Consider the following 12,461-nt stretch of genomic DNA (forward strand, 5'->3'; position numbering starts at 1 on the left):
TTTTCCCTTCCCTTCCCTTCCCTTCCCTTCCTTTCCCTTCCCTTCCCTTCCTTTCCCTTCCCTCCCCTTCCCTTCCCTTCCCTCTCCTTCCCTTCCCTTCCTTTCCCTTTCCTCCCCTTCCCTTCCCTTCCCTTCCCTTCCCTTCCCTTCCCTTCCCTTCCCTTCCCTTCCCTTCCCTCCCCTTCCCTTCCCTTCCCTTCCCTCCCCTTCCCTTCCCTTCTCTCCCCTTCCCTTCCCTCCCCTCCCCTCCCCTTCCCTCCCCTTCCCTTCCCTTCCCTTCCCTTTCCCCTTCCCCTTCCCCTGTCCTGTCCCCTGTCCTGTCCCCTGCCCTCCCCCAAAACCTTAAACCTACTACACTCTGAAACAGGGACTCCAAGGGGCCCCTGCCATGGGCTCCTGGACCCCTCTAGCTTTAGAGTGATTATTAATACTAACTGTTGCTGTTTCTAACCCAGTCTGATGTCTTTGTTTTTCTTGACTTCATTAAGAGAGCCATGCCCTGGCTATTTCTTAAAAAGGTCTATTCAATGAGTGGGCGTTGCCTCACCCTAAGTGAGTACCTGCAATGACCTTGGCCTAAAGGGCCCAAGGTCTCCCAGTGCATCCTGGGACATCTCCAGTCATCCTGAGGAACATCAGATCACTGGATTCAGATGGCTCTGGAGGAGAAGTGAAGCTGGTGACCTGCACAGCCCTCCTTCCCTCAAAGCAAAGTCAAGTGCAAGTCATGTCATTATTTCTTTGATGGCATGGTCTTCTTTGGCAATGAAGGATGAACACAACAATATTCCTAGGAATTTTCCTTTTAGGATCTCTTTCCAGAGGGTATGGGTAGATTCTTTCAATTTCTATTTTATCCTTTCATTTTAGATTATCAGGGCAGTTTTTATTGATAATTTCTCTAAAGATGATGTCTAGGCTCTTTTTTTTTTTTTTTTGGATCATGGCTTTCAGGTAGTCAATAATTTAAAAATTTTCTCTCCTGGATTTATTTTCCAGGTCAGTGGTTTTCCCAATGAGATATTCCACATTGTCTTCTATTTTTTCATTCTTTTGGTTCTGTTTATTATTTCTTGATTTCTCATAAAGTCATTGGCTTCCATTTGCTCCATTCTAATTTTTAAGGAATTATTTGCTTCAGTGAGCTTTTGGACTTCCTTTTCCATTTGGGCAATTATGCTTTCTAAGGCATTCCTCTTCTCATTGGCTTTTTGGATCTCTTTTGCCATTTTGGTTAGTCTATTTTTTAAGGTGTTATTTTCTTCAGTAGTTTTTGGGTCTCCTTTAGCAAGCTGTTGGCTTGATTTTCATGATTTTCTTGTATCACTGTCATTTTTCTTCCCAATTTTTCCTCTAATTCTCTTATATGATTTTCAAACCTCTTTTTGAGCTTCTCCATGGCCAGAGATCAATTCATATTCCTGTTGGAGGCTTTTGCTGTAGGAGATTTGACTCTGCTGTCCTCCTCTGGTTGTACACCCTGATCTTCCTTGTCACCAAACTCTATAGACTAAGTTCTTTTATGATTCTTATTCATCTTCCCAGCTAAACATTTGACTTTCTAACTCTGTCAAGTTAGGACTCTGCTTCCCATGGGGGTGGGGGTGGAAGTGCATGTACTGTTCCAGGCTTCAGGGATTTTGTATCAGCCACTTGATCCACCACTGTCTGTGGGCCCAGAGCTCCAGAAGCAGCCTCTGTCAGTGCTGCTGCCATGGCCTTGGGGCTGACAGTGGGCTCCTCTTTCATCCAGGTCCTACAGAGATTTTTCCACTGATCTTTTTGGTGTTTGTAGGTTGAAAAGTCTGGAAACTGTCACAGCTGCCAAGGATTCAGTCCCCCAAGGCTTGCTCTGCCCCATCTGTGCTGGTGCAGTCCATGCTGGACTGTGCTCTGCTCCCTAACTGATGTGAAAGACCTTTCCTGATGACTTTTCACATTATCTTGGGCTGGCTATTTGTTTCTCTCTGTCATTTTGTGGGTTCTGTAGCTCTAAAATTTGTTTAGAGTAATGTTTTACTAGTATTTGGAGGGCTTTATGGGAGATCTCAGGAAAGTCCTTCCTTTTACTCTGCCATCTTGACCCCCCCCCCCCCCCCAGGTTTCTGTAAGTGTGTGTACTCTCCCCCAGAGATTCTGGTGCATTTATGGGAGAGTGTGCCCCAGATTTATAGATTGTGGTGCATCTTATTATTTATATATGAGTACCTATGATGTGGGCAGCTAGGTTGCACAATATAGAGCACCAGCCTTGTAGTCAGGAGGATCTGAATTCAAATGGGACCTCAGACATGTACTAGCTGTGTGACTCTGAGCAAGTCACTTAACCTTGTTTGTCTCAGTTTCTTCATCTGTAAATGATCTGGAGAAGGAAATGGCAAACCATTCCAGTGTCTATGCCAAGAAAACCCCAAATGGGGTCATGAAGAGTCAGACATGACTGAAATGATTCCATAAATTTATGGTGTAATTAGTATTTGTTTGGCATCATTGCTATATAAGTGGTTATTTTTAAGAGCTGAAAATGCCATTCTTGTGAGTAACTGGTTGTATAAATAGGATGCATTGCATTGTGAGGGATGTATAAATAAAACACACATTAGCTGGCGGCTCAAGAACTAGTCCAGTGAATAGTGGAAATGCGTTTTCCTTTAACAACCTAGGGTTACCCATAGGAAACTGAGAGTCCCTGAGGGCAACCACATGGTGGTGTTTGATCTCTGAAAACCTGTATCTTCCAGGATAAGGGTAGAATGGAGCAAGGGAACCAACCCAAGGAGTAGTTGTTGCGTGTCCCGTGTGAGGGGCAGTCATGACATGGGTGGAGTAGGGTGGGGTTTAGTGGTTCACTACACATAGAGTGTTGTATCACTGATTATTTGTAGAGTGTAGGGTGCATAGATCCAGAGTTGGAAGGGACTGAGTCCACCCCCTCCTTTTACAGAAAGGGAAACTGAACTTCAGGTTTAATGACTTGCCTTGGGTCACATAGGTAGTAGAGGCAGTATTAGGAACCTAGCTCACTGCACTGCTGGAATCACAACCAAGAAATTAACTTTGGAACCTTGACTTCAGTCAAGGATACACCAGGCTTAGAATAACATGATAACTGTCACACGTCTCTCCACACTGTTTATCTAAGAAAAAGAGTGAGTTATCTGCCTGTCACTCGGTTTGGCTCAGAAATATTAGAACTGTAATCAGCAGCCTGGAGCCTAGAAATTCCATGATGGCTTTTAAACAATAAAAGAAAGAGGAGGAATAATAAAGAGAAAAAAAAAACCCAGAACATGTTTGTCTTCTTAAAAATCTCCTTTCCCCCATGTCCTTAAAATAAAAAAAGATTCTTGTACAAGATAAAATTCTCTTTTAGGTCTCAAAAATGGCAGTGTGGTGCAGTGGATAGAGTGGATCAGAAATCAGCCAGAATGTAGTTTCAAATCTGACAAGGATTATTGGCTGTGTGACCTCAGGCAAATCAGTTAACCTTTCTGGCCTCAGTTTCCTTATGGTACAACGGTGGGAATTGGGCCTGGACTCAAGTTCCTTTCTAGCTCTAACTCTATCATTCTGTGACTTTTTATTTCCTTTGGAGTAATTTCTTTAATGTGGCTCATTTGTACACCTTTTAAAGTAGGAGGTCCTGTTTTGAGGGCACAGCACAAAAATCTTCCAGAAAAATAAAACAGAACAAGTCCTCTACTTCATCAATAATATTATCTAGCACTTATACTTTGCTTCAAAGTTTGCCAGGCACTATACATGCTATCTCATTGGATCCTCCTGATAAGTGAGGTATGGATCGTTATTATCCCCATTTTACAGAGACTGAGAGAAGTTTAGCAGCTTGCCCAGGGTCACATAACTCTTAAGTGTCTACAATGGGATTTGAACTCAAGTCTTTCTGACTCGAAGTCCAGAGCTTTTAACTATTTCACCAATAATACTGCACTAAAGATAAGAATGAATGAGAGTTAACATAAATTATAAATTTATTCCAGAAATCAAAGTATGAACCCTATCATAGTTTAATATTATAAAATACAAAGGGTTTTTTTTTTGTGAACCAACTATGCTGTTCCCACTGATCACCAAATAATTCCCAGAAACACCTCTGGACCACATCTGGAGTTCTGAGTTCAGTGTGTGGTGAAGGGTTGTACTGGAATACTTCATATGGAATTGAAAATACATTTTATGTCCTTCTACAATGACATATTCTCTGGCCTCCTGCATGACTAGTGACTCCTGGGTGGCCCTTTGGATTTCTTTAGTATGCTATAAAATGAGGGGAGAAGGGCCAAACTACTCTTCTTCTTTTTTTTTTCCAGTGTTTTGCTTAAGACTCAAGAAGTTTCAGTTTTGGATTTCCAGCAAAAGTCTTAACAGACTAAGAAAGGTCAAATCATGCCCTGGCTTGCTAGGAGATTCAGACTTGTGAGTTACATATGCAGTATAAGTCAAAAGGAAGAGTGAAATATCTTTCCAAGTCTCTCCAAATACTTTATATTCCAGGAGAGTGTGATATAGGAGGTGTATAATAAGAGGGTTACATTTTTAAGTGTTTGTTAATGTAAGCTTATAAGTCTTCTAAGTCATAAGCATTTCTTTTTATGATGGAGGAAATAAAATAGCTCTCCAATACCTTATCTGTGTTGGTGGTGTTGAGTTGTTTAAATCATATCTAACTTTCTGTGACCCCATTTGGAGTTTTCTTGGCAAAGATACTAAAGTGGTTTGCCATTTCCTTCTCTAGTTCATTTTATAGATGAGGAAATGAGGCAAATAAGGCAATGAGGTTGCCCAGGGTCACACAGCTACTAAGTGTCTTAGGCCAAATTTAAACTCAGATCCTCCTAACTCCAGAGCTGGTACTCTACTGTACCACCTAGTGGTCCTAGCTGCCCTGGACCTGATATTTACTTTGTACATTGAGTACCTTTTTCTAGAAAGGATTATATTAACCCATCTAGAAATGAATTATAGCTAAGCTTGGAGGAGTCTCCACCCCAGGCAATGAGAGAAAAAGAATGGAGAACTAGAGGTAAGGGAAAACTTCAGGATGGTGGACAGTCATGTGAGGATTAATGAAAAGAAATGGGGAAATTAAACATGACTAAAGAAAGGTCTGGGATAGGAGAAAAGGTAGGGAGAATTAGAGTCATCCTCAAGTATTTGAGATGTTGTGTTGTGGAAGCAGATTTGTTCTTCTTGGCCTTAGAGGGCAGAACTAGCAATAATGGGAGGACTTGGCAAAAAGGCACATTTAGGTTTGGTGTCAGCAGGATTTATTCCTGGTTAGAATCAGCAGTCTTAGGAGACAGCAGAATGGCCTTTCCTAGAGGGCTCCAAGCTCAACCTGCAGGGGGTGCTACAGAGGATAGTTTTTTGGGTGCAGGAGGATCCAGAACTCCCAGTTCTGAGATGGTATGATACTAGGATGTTTTATTGTAAGTTCAAGCAAGCTCTCTCTCTCTCTCTCTCTCTCTCTCTCTCTCTCTCTCTGTGTGTGTGTGTGTGTGTGTGAGAGAGAGAGAGAGAGAGAGAGAGAGAGAGAGAGAGAGATTGACAGAAACAAAGAGAGAGACAGAGATACAGAGAGGGAGACAGAGAGACAAAGAGACAGGGACTGGGAGAGAGACATACAGAATCAGAGACAGAGAGACAAAGATAGAGACAAAAAGAGACTGACACACAGAGACTGAGAGGGAGACAGACAAAGACACAGAGACAGAGAGAGAAAGAGAAAGATAGAGAAAAGAGAGAGAAGAGAGTGAGATAGAGATAAGGATAAAAATACAGGGGGCAAGAAGGTGGAGAAAAGGCAGCTCCTGGCCCAAGTTCTCCCCAAAACCACTCTGAACACCTTTCAATAATGCCAGAGAACAATTCCTAGAGCAGGGGAACCCACAAAAGAGGGGTGAAATACTATTCTAGCCAAAGACAATTTAGAAGGTCTGCAGGAAAAGTCTGTCATACCTGGGTGAGAGAGGAGTACAGTCCAGCGCAGTCCAGCACAAGCCATACCAGCACAGCCCTGGCCCCAGCAAACCAGGAGCAAGTCTTGAGAGTGACTGAATAAACATCAGCAGTGGCCATTTCCAGAGCTCTCAGCCCAAAGATGATAAGAAGGCTGAACAATTGGTCAGAAGGAGATTACAGCAGTCTTTTTGCTAGCACTATTGAGTATGCTAGCTCATACTCAAATCCAGTTCAACATCCTGGGTGTCAGCCCCAGGATGAGGAGGAGCATTGGCATAGCAGATGCCAATGGCCACAGTGGAGCAGGAACTCTCTTCACAGTTTCAAGGCAGAAAAGAGTGCTTGTGCTCACTCACAGACCAGAGCACAGGTCAGGAGAGGAGTAAACACATTTCTCCTCAGATCATACTGATACTCATACTAGAAGAACTAAAAACTTACAGGTCCCTAGCAGTATCTCTGAAAACAGCTGCACAAAACTCTGAAGCACTCCCCACCTGGGAAATAGAGTCCTACTTTAAAAAAGAGTTAAAATTCAAGTAATAGACTTGGAAAATAAGCAAACAACAGAAAAAATTCTGACAAATGGTGACAAAGAAGATCAAAACACATAATCAAAAGAAGATAACAAATTCAAAGGTAATAGATCCAGAGACTCCCAAAACATACGAATTTGTTTCATGCCATGGAAGAGCTCAAAAAGAATTTTGAAAATCAAGTAAGAGAGATAAAGGAAAAATTGGGAAGTGAAATCAGAAAGAAAATCAAGAAAATAACGAAAAATAAGACAATAGCTTGGAAAAGGAGATGCAAAAAAAAAATAGTGAAGAAAATAACACCTTAAAAATCACAATGGGCTAAATGGTAAAAGAGATATAAAAAATAAATGAGGAGTAGGATGCCTTAAAAAGCAGAACTGGCCAAATGAAAAAAAGAGGCACAAAAATTCACTGGAAAAAATCTCCTTAAAAAGTATAATTGGTCAAATGGAAAAGGAGATGCAAAAGCTCACTGAAGAAAGTAATTCATTAAAAATTGAAACTGAGCAAATGGAAGCTAATGACTATATGAGAAATCAAGAAACAGAAGAAATGCAAAAGAATGAAAAATAGACAATGAAATATTTTGGTGGAAAAACAACTGACTTGCAAAATAGATCCAGGAAAGATAATTTAAAAATTATTGGATGATTATAATAAAAAAAGAGCCTAGATATCATCTTTCAAGAAATCATCAAGGGAAAAGGCTCTGTTATTCTAGAACCAGAAGGCAAAATAGAAATATAAAGAATCCACTGATGACCTTCTGAAAGAGATCCCAGAATGAAAGCTCCCAGAATATTATAGCCAAATTCCTGAGCTCTCAAGTCAAGGAGAAAATATTGGATGCAACCACCTCAAGAAACAATTCAAATACGGTGGAGACACAGTCATGATAACAGATTTAACAGCTTCCATATTATCGGGTCAGAGGGCTTGGAATATGATATTTTAGAAGGCAAAGGCTTACAACAAGTCACCCACAAAGAGTCACAAAGAGAGACAAAGAGTCACCCACTCACAAAAACTGAATATATTCCTTCAGTGGAAAAATAGACATTCAGTGAAAAAGAGGACTTTCAAACATTCTTGATGAGAATACCAGAGCTAAATAGAAAGTTTGACTTTCAAATACAAGACTCAAGAGAAGCATAAAGAAGGTAAACAGGAGACCTCCCACTTAGAATGTTCTTGGTTGCTCCTTTTCAGGACCAGATTCCTTTATGATCATTTTTGGCTTTCCTTACCTTCCGGTTTCACTGATTAGATTCAGTGCAAGGCTATGGAGACTCTGTCTGTGGAAGAAACCTTCATTTTTATTCCCCAGCATGGGAGTTCCTGGGCCCCAGGTGGTAGGCAAGACAGATTCCCATGTCCTCCTTCCTCTGAACAAAATCAACTTTGAAGAGAAATTTGTGAAAGGGCACAGTCCTGTGGCCAAGTAATCAGCAAAATGAGCAATTGTGTGGTGATGATCTTGTCTGGCATAGTGGTCAAGTGCTTTCAGACAAGACTGGTTGATCAAAATCAAAAGCTGGCAAGAGAAATTCTGCAAGGGAAAGTGGATCTCTTATACAGAGGAGAAGACAGTCACATTCACAAAGTCAAAAGGAGGCAGAGATAAAGAAGAGAGAAAGGGGAAAAAAAGCAAAGGAAATCCTAGAGAAGAGACTGTTGAAGGAATTAATGTTAAAGGAATCGAGGCCTGAGGCCCCATTGCCTTGAGAGGAATTATGGGGGGTGAGGCAGGGGCAGCAGGAGCTGCCAGTCAGTGGCATGCAGGCATGGCCACAAGGTGTGGTAGCTGCATCTACAGCCTGCAACACCCTCCTACTGGCTTCCAATAAATGTTTGTGGACCAATTGCCTCTCCCCACTCCAAAAAAAGGTAAACAGGAAAGGGAAATCATAAGGGACTTAATAAGATTAAACTTTTTATATTCCTACATGGGAAGATGATACTGGTAACTCATAAAAACTTTCTCATTATCAGGGCAGTTAGATGGAGTGCATATAGATAGTGCAGGTGTGAGCTGAATATGAAGAGATGATATCTTAAAAAAATAAAATTAAGGGATGAGAGAGAGGAATGTACTGAGAGAAAGGAAAAGAGAGAGATAGAATGGAGGTAAATTATCTTATAAAGAGAGGAAAGAAAAAGCTTTTATAGTGGAGTGGAAGAGGTGGGAGGAGAGAGAGTCAATCTTACTCTTATTAGAATTGGCTAGAAGAAGGAATAGCCTACACTCAGTTGGGTATAGAAATTTATCTTACACTACTGGAAAGCAGAAAGGGAGGGAGATAAGAAAAGGGGGAGGTGATAGAAGGGAAAGCAGATTGGGGGAGGGGGTAGTCAGAAGCAAAACACTTTTGAGGGGGGACAGGGTGAAAAGAGAGAGAGAATAAAAATGGGGGAGAGGAATAGGATGGAGGGAAATACAGTTAGTAATAATAACTGAAAACATTTCTGAAGCAAATTTCTTTGATAAAGGCCTCGTTTCTCAAACATAGAGAACTGAGTCAGATTTACAAAAATAAGAGCCATTCACCAATTGATAAATAATCAAAAGATATGAACAGTTTTCAGATGAAGTTATCAAGGCTAGCTTTAGCTAGTTGAAAAAAATGCTCTAACTCACTATTAATTGGAGAGATGCAAATTAAAACAAATCTGAGGTACTACCTCATAGCTATTAGATTGACTAATAGGACAGAAAAAGAAAATGACCATTGGTGGAGGGGATGTGGGAAAAATGAGACAATACATTATTGGTGGAGTTTTGAGCTGATCCAACAACTCTGCAGAGCAATTGGGAACTATGCAAAAAGGGCTACAACACCATACATACCCTTTGACCTAGCAATGTCACTACTAGGTTTGTAGCGGCTCTTTTCTGGTGGCAAAGAATTAGAATTTGAGGGGATGCCTATCAGTTGGGGAATTGTTGAACAAATTGTGGTATGTGATCATGATGGAATACTACTGTGCTATAAGAAATGATGAGCAGGATGCTCTCAGAAAAACCTGGAAAGACTTACATGAGCGAATGCAAAATGACATGTAGTGTGTACAAAGTAGCAGCAACGTTGTAAGATGATCAGCTATGGATAACTTAGCTATTCTCAGCAATTCAGTGATCCAAAACTACTCTGAAGGGCTTAGAATGAAAAATGCTGCCCATCCCCAGGGAAAGAAGTGATGGTGGCTGAGTACAGACTTAAGCACGCTTTTTAAACTTTGTTTTTCTTGAGGTTTTCTTTTTTTGGTCCATGTTTTCTTTCACAACATGACTAATATGGAAATGTTTTGCATGACTACACATGTATAACATATCAAATGGCTTGCCTTCTCTATGGGGCGGGGGTGGGGAGGCAGCAAGGGAGAGAATTTGGAACTCAAAGTTTTAACAAGGAATGTTAACCATCGTTTTTACATGTAACTGGGGGAAAATGAAATACATAAATTAAAATAAAATAAATAAATTCAAAAAAGAGAAAAATGCAGAGAGGCAGAAACAGAGATAGCAAAGTAGAGACAGAGATAGAAACAGAGAGATAGAGACAAAGATTAAGACACAGAGAAAAAGGCAGAGAGACAGCGAGGGAAAGAGAAAGACCGAGAGAGACAGAGACAAAGGCAGAGACACGCAGAGAAACAGAGACAAAGATAAAGTCATAGAAAAAGACAGAGAATCAGAGAGAAGAAACAGAGACAGAGAGAACAGAAAGAGACAGAAAGAGAGGTAGAATTATTTTTCCCTTGAGGTTTACACTTCTCTGTTTGGTAGAAGGCGAGTATGACTGAAGCAGTCTGCCAAGAGCGGAACCTCAACAAGCTATTTGTGCAGACCAGACAAGGTTAGAAAATTGTCTAAGCCCTGTAAGTTTTCCATGGGTTTCCAGTCTTGTCTGAAACTCGTGTCTTGTTTTCTCACAAAACCAATGCCAAAACAGGTGGTGATTGGTTTTAATGTATTCAGTTAAAAGAAGACTTTAAAACTCCATCCTTGGAGAGCTTCCAGAAGGCTTTATGAAGTACTATCCATGGAAAGGGCATTGAGAAAAGCTAGCCCTTTCCTCTCTAACCCAAAATATCTGCCCCACTCCCTGACACTCCACTTTTAGATAAGGAATTCTGGTCACTAATTTAATTAGGCCATATCTTCTCCCTATTTTTATCATGGGTGATGCGGCACTGAGATTCCTAAGCTATGATGCCTAAACCTTGAGAAGTGAAACTCTTGGGGGTGGTGGTGTTGCAAGTGGGATGGTCCTCTGGAGTATGGAAGAGGGAGACAAGAGGATTTGGGATGCCTCTGTGAGTGTGTGTGAATATGTGCATGTGTGTGTGCTCAGGAGTGTGTGTGTGTGTGTGTGTATGTGCTCGTGAGTGTGTGTGTGTGTGTGTATGTGTGTGTGTGTGTGTGAGAGAGAGAGAGAGGGAGGGGGCAGAGACAAGAGACACAGAGATAGAGGTAGAAGCAGACAAAGAGAGAGACAGTCAGACAGACAGACACGCACACACAAATCTATAAATAAATATCTGAGAAAGAAACCAGGCTCAAACAGGCCTTTGACAGTCTGGCTCAGCTTTAAGCTTGGGCCTGGTGAAGGTATGTCTGTGTGTTCTAAGTGCTACTGTTTAACATTCCCAGGGCCAAGCATGAGTGCTCCCGGGCAGGAATGTGGGCAGTCAGGCATTTCTTTGGCCAGCTTATCTTTCAAGCGTTCAGTAAATTCATCCTCCCAGCTTTTGGTGAGTTGAAAGAAGACAACTTGAAACAACTTCCAAAAGAGTTTTTTTTACTTTGGAAAATCTGACTGTTGTTGTAGTTCAGTTGTTTCAGTCATTTCAAACTCTTCGTGACCCCATTGGGGGTTTTCTTGGCAAAGATATTGGAGTGGTTTGTCATTTCCTTCTCCAGCTCATTTTACAGACGACGAAACTGAGGCTGGATTTGAACTCAGGTCTTCCTGACTCCGGGCCCAGTGCTCCATCCACTGTAGCCACCTACCTACCCTCACCACTTAGCTAATCCTGTGTGGGGTTTTCTTGGCAAAGATACTAGAGTGGATTACTATTTCCTTCTCTAGTGGATTAAGACAGAGGTTAAGGGACTTGCCCAAGGTCACACAGCTAGTGAATGTCTGAAGGCTAGATTTTAACTTAGGTCTACTTGATTCTAGACCCAATGCGCCATTTACTGAGCCAGCCACCTAGCTGCCTTAAAAATCTGGCTCTTTAAGGACCAAAAGAAAATAATATGGTGGGTTGTGGATGGATCAGTGGAAAAACAACTTCCTAACTTTCCAAGATGTTTTCATTTTAGCCATGACATACATCATCATGTCCTGCCAGATTTCCCCTACACTCTTGAGGATCTAGGGAAGTTGAGAAGTTGCCTCTGAGTTTTTGTGGCACTCCTCTCTCCTGGCTTTCTTCCTGCTTTTTTTCAGTTTCCTTTGCGTGACCCTCATCCGTGTTACTCCCACTAACTGCAGGTGTCTGTCCCCTAAGGCACTTGGTGATGTGGGGAAACTGATTGATTTTATCAGCGGAAATGACAAAGAAGAGGCATTAGCTTTGTTGCTGCACCCTAAGCATCATGAGACCTTTCCTCCTGACTTGTAGCTGAAACCCTCCTTATGTCCTGATTACCTGTTAGAAGGTGAGTTCCTTGACAGTAGGGGGCGGTTTGTTTTTCCATTTGTATCCCCCAGTGCTTAGCACATAGTAAGCACTTAATAGCTATCTATTCATTCATTCATCCACATGACTATGCATAACTAAGTAATTAATTAGGAAAGCCCTTTTAAAAGTGATAGCAGATAAATTAATAATGTACAGATTTGTATAGTACCTCGGAGAAGGGATCACTCAATTATTAAATGCATCTTCCAAAGTAATTAGGATAAATATTTCAGTCTGACAAAGTTTCCA

At 41.3% G+C, this 12,461-nt stretch overlaps 1 pseudogene; it reads left to right on the top strand.

Moving 5' to 3' along the window:
- The first annotated feature begins 7,744 nt into the window (after positions 1-7,744).
- LOC140514779 (mitochondrial translation release factor in rescue-like) lies at positions 7,745-12,152 on the top strand (annotated as a pseudogene).
- Positions 12,153-12,461: the final 309 nt, after the last annotated feature.

This window comes from Notamacropus eugenii, chromosome 7 (assembly GCF_028372415.1).
Source record: "Notamacropus eugenii isolate mMacEug1 chromosome 7, mMacEug1.pri_v2, whole genome shotgun sequence".
Taxonomy (NCBI): domain Eukaryota; kingdom Metazoa; phylum Chordata; class Mammalia; order Diprotodontia; family Macropodidae; genus Notamacropus; species Notamacropus eugenii.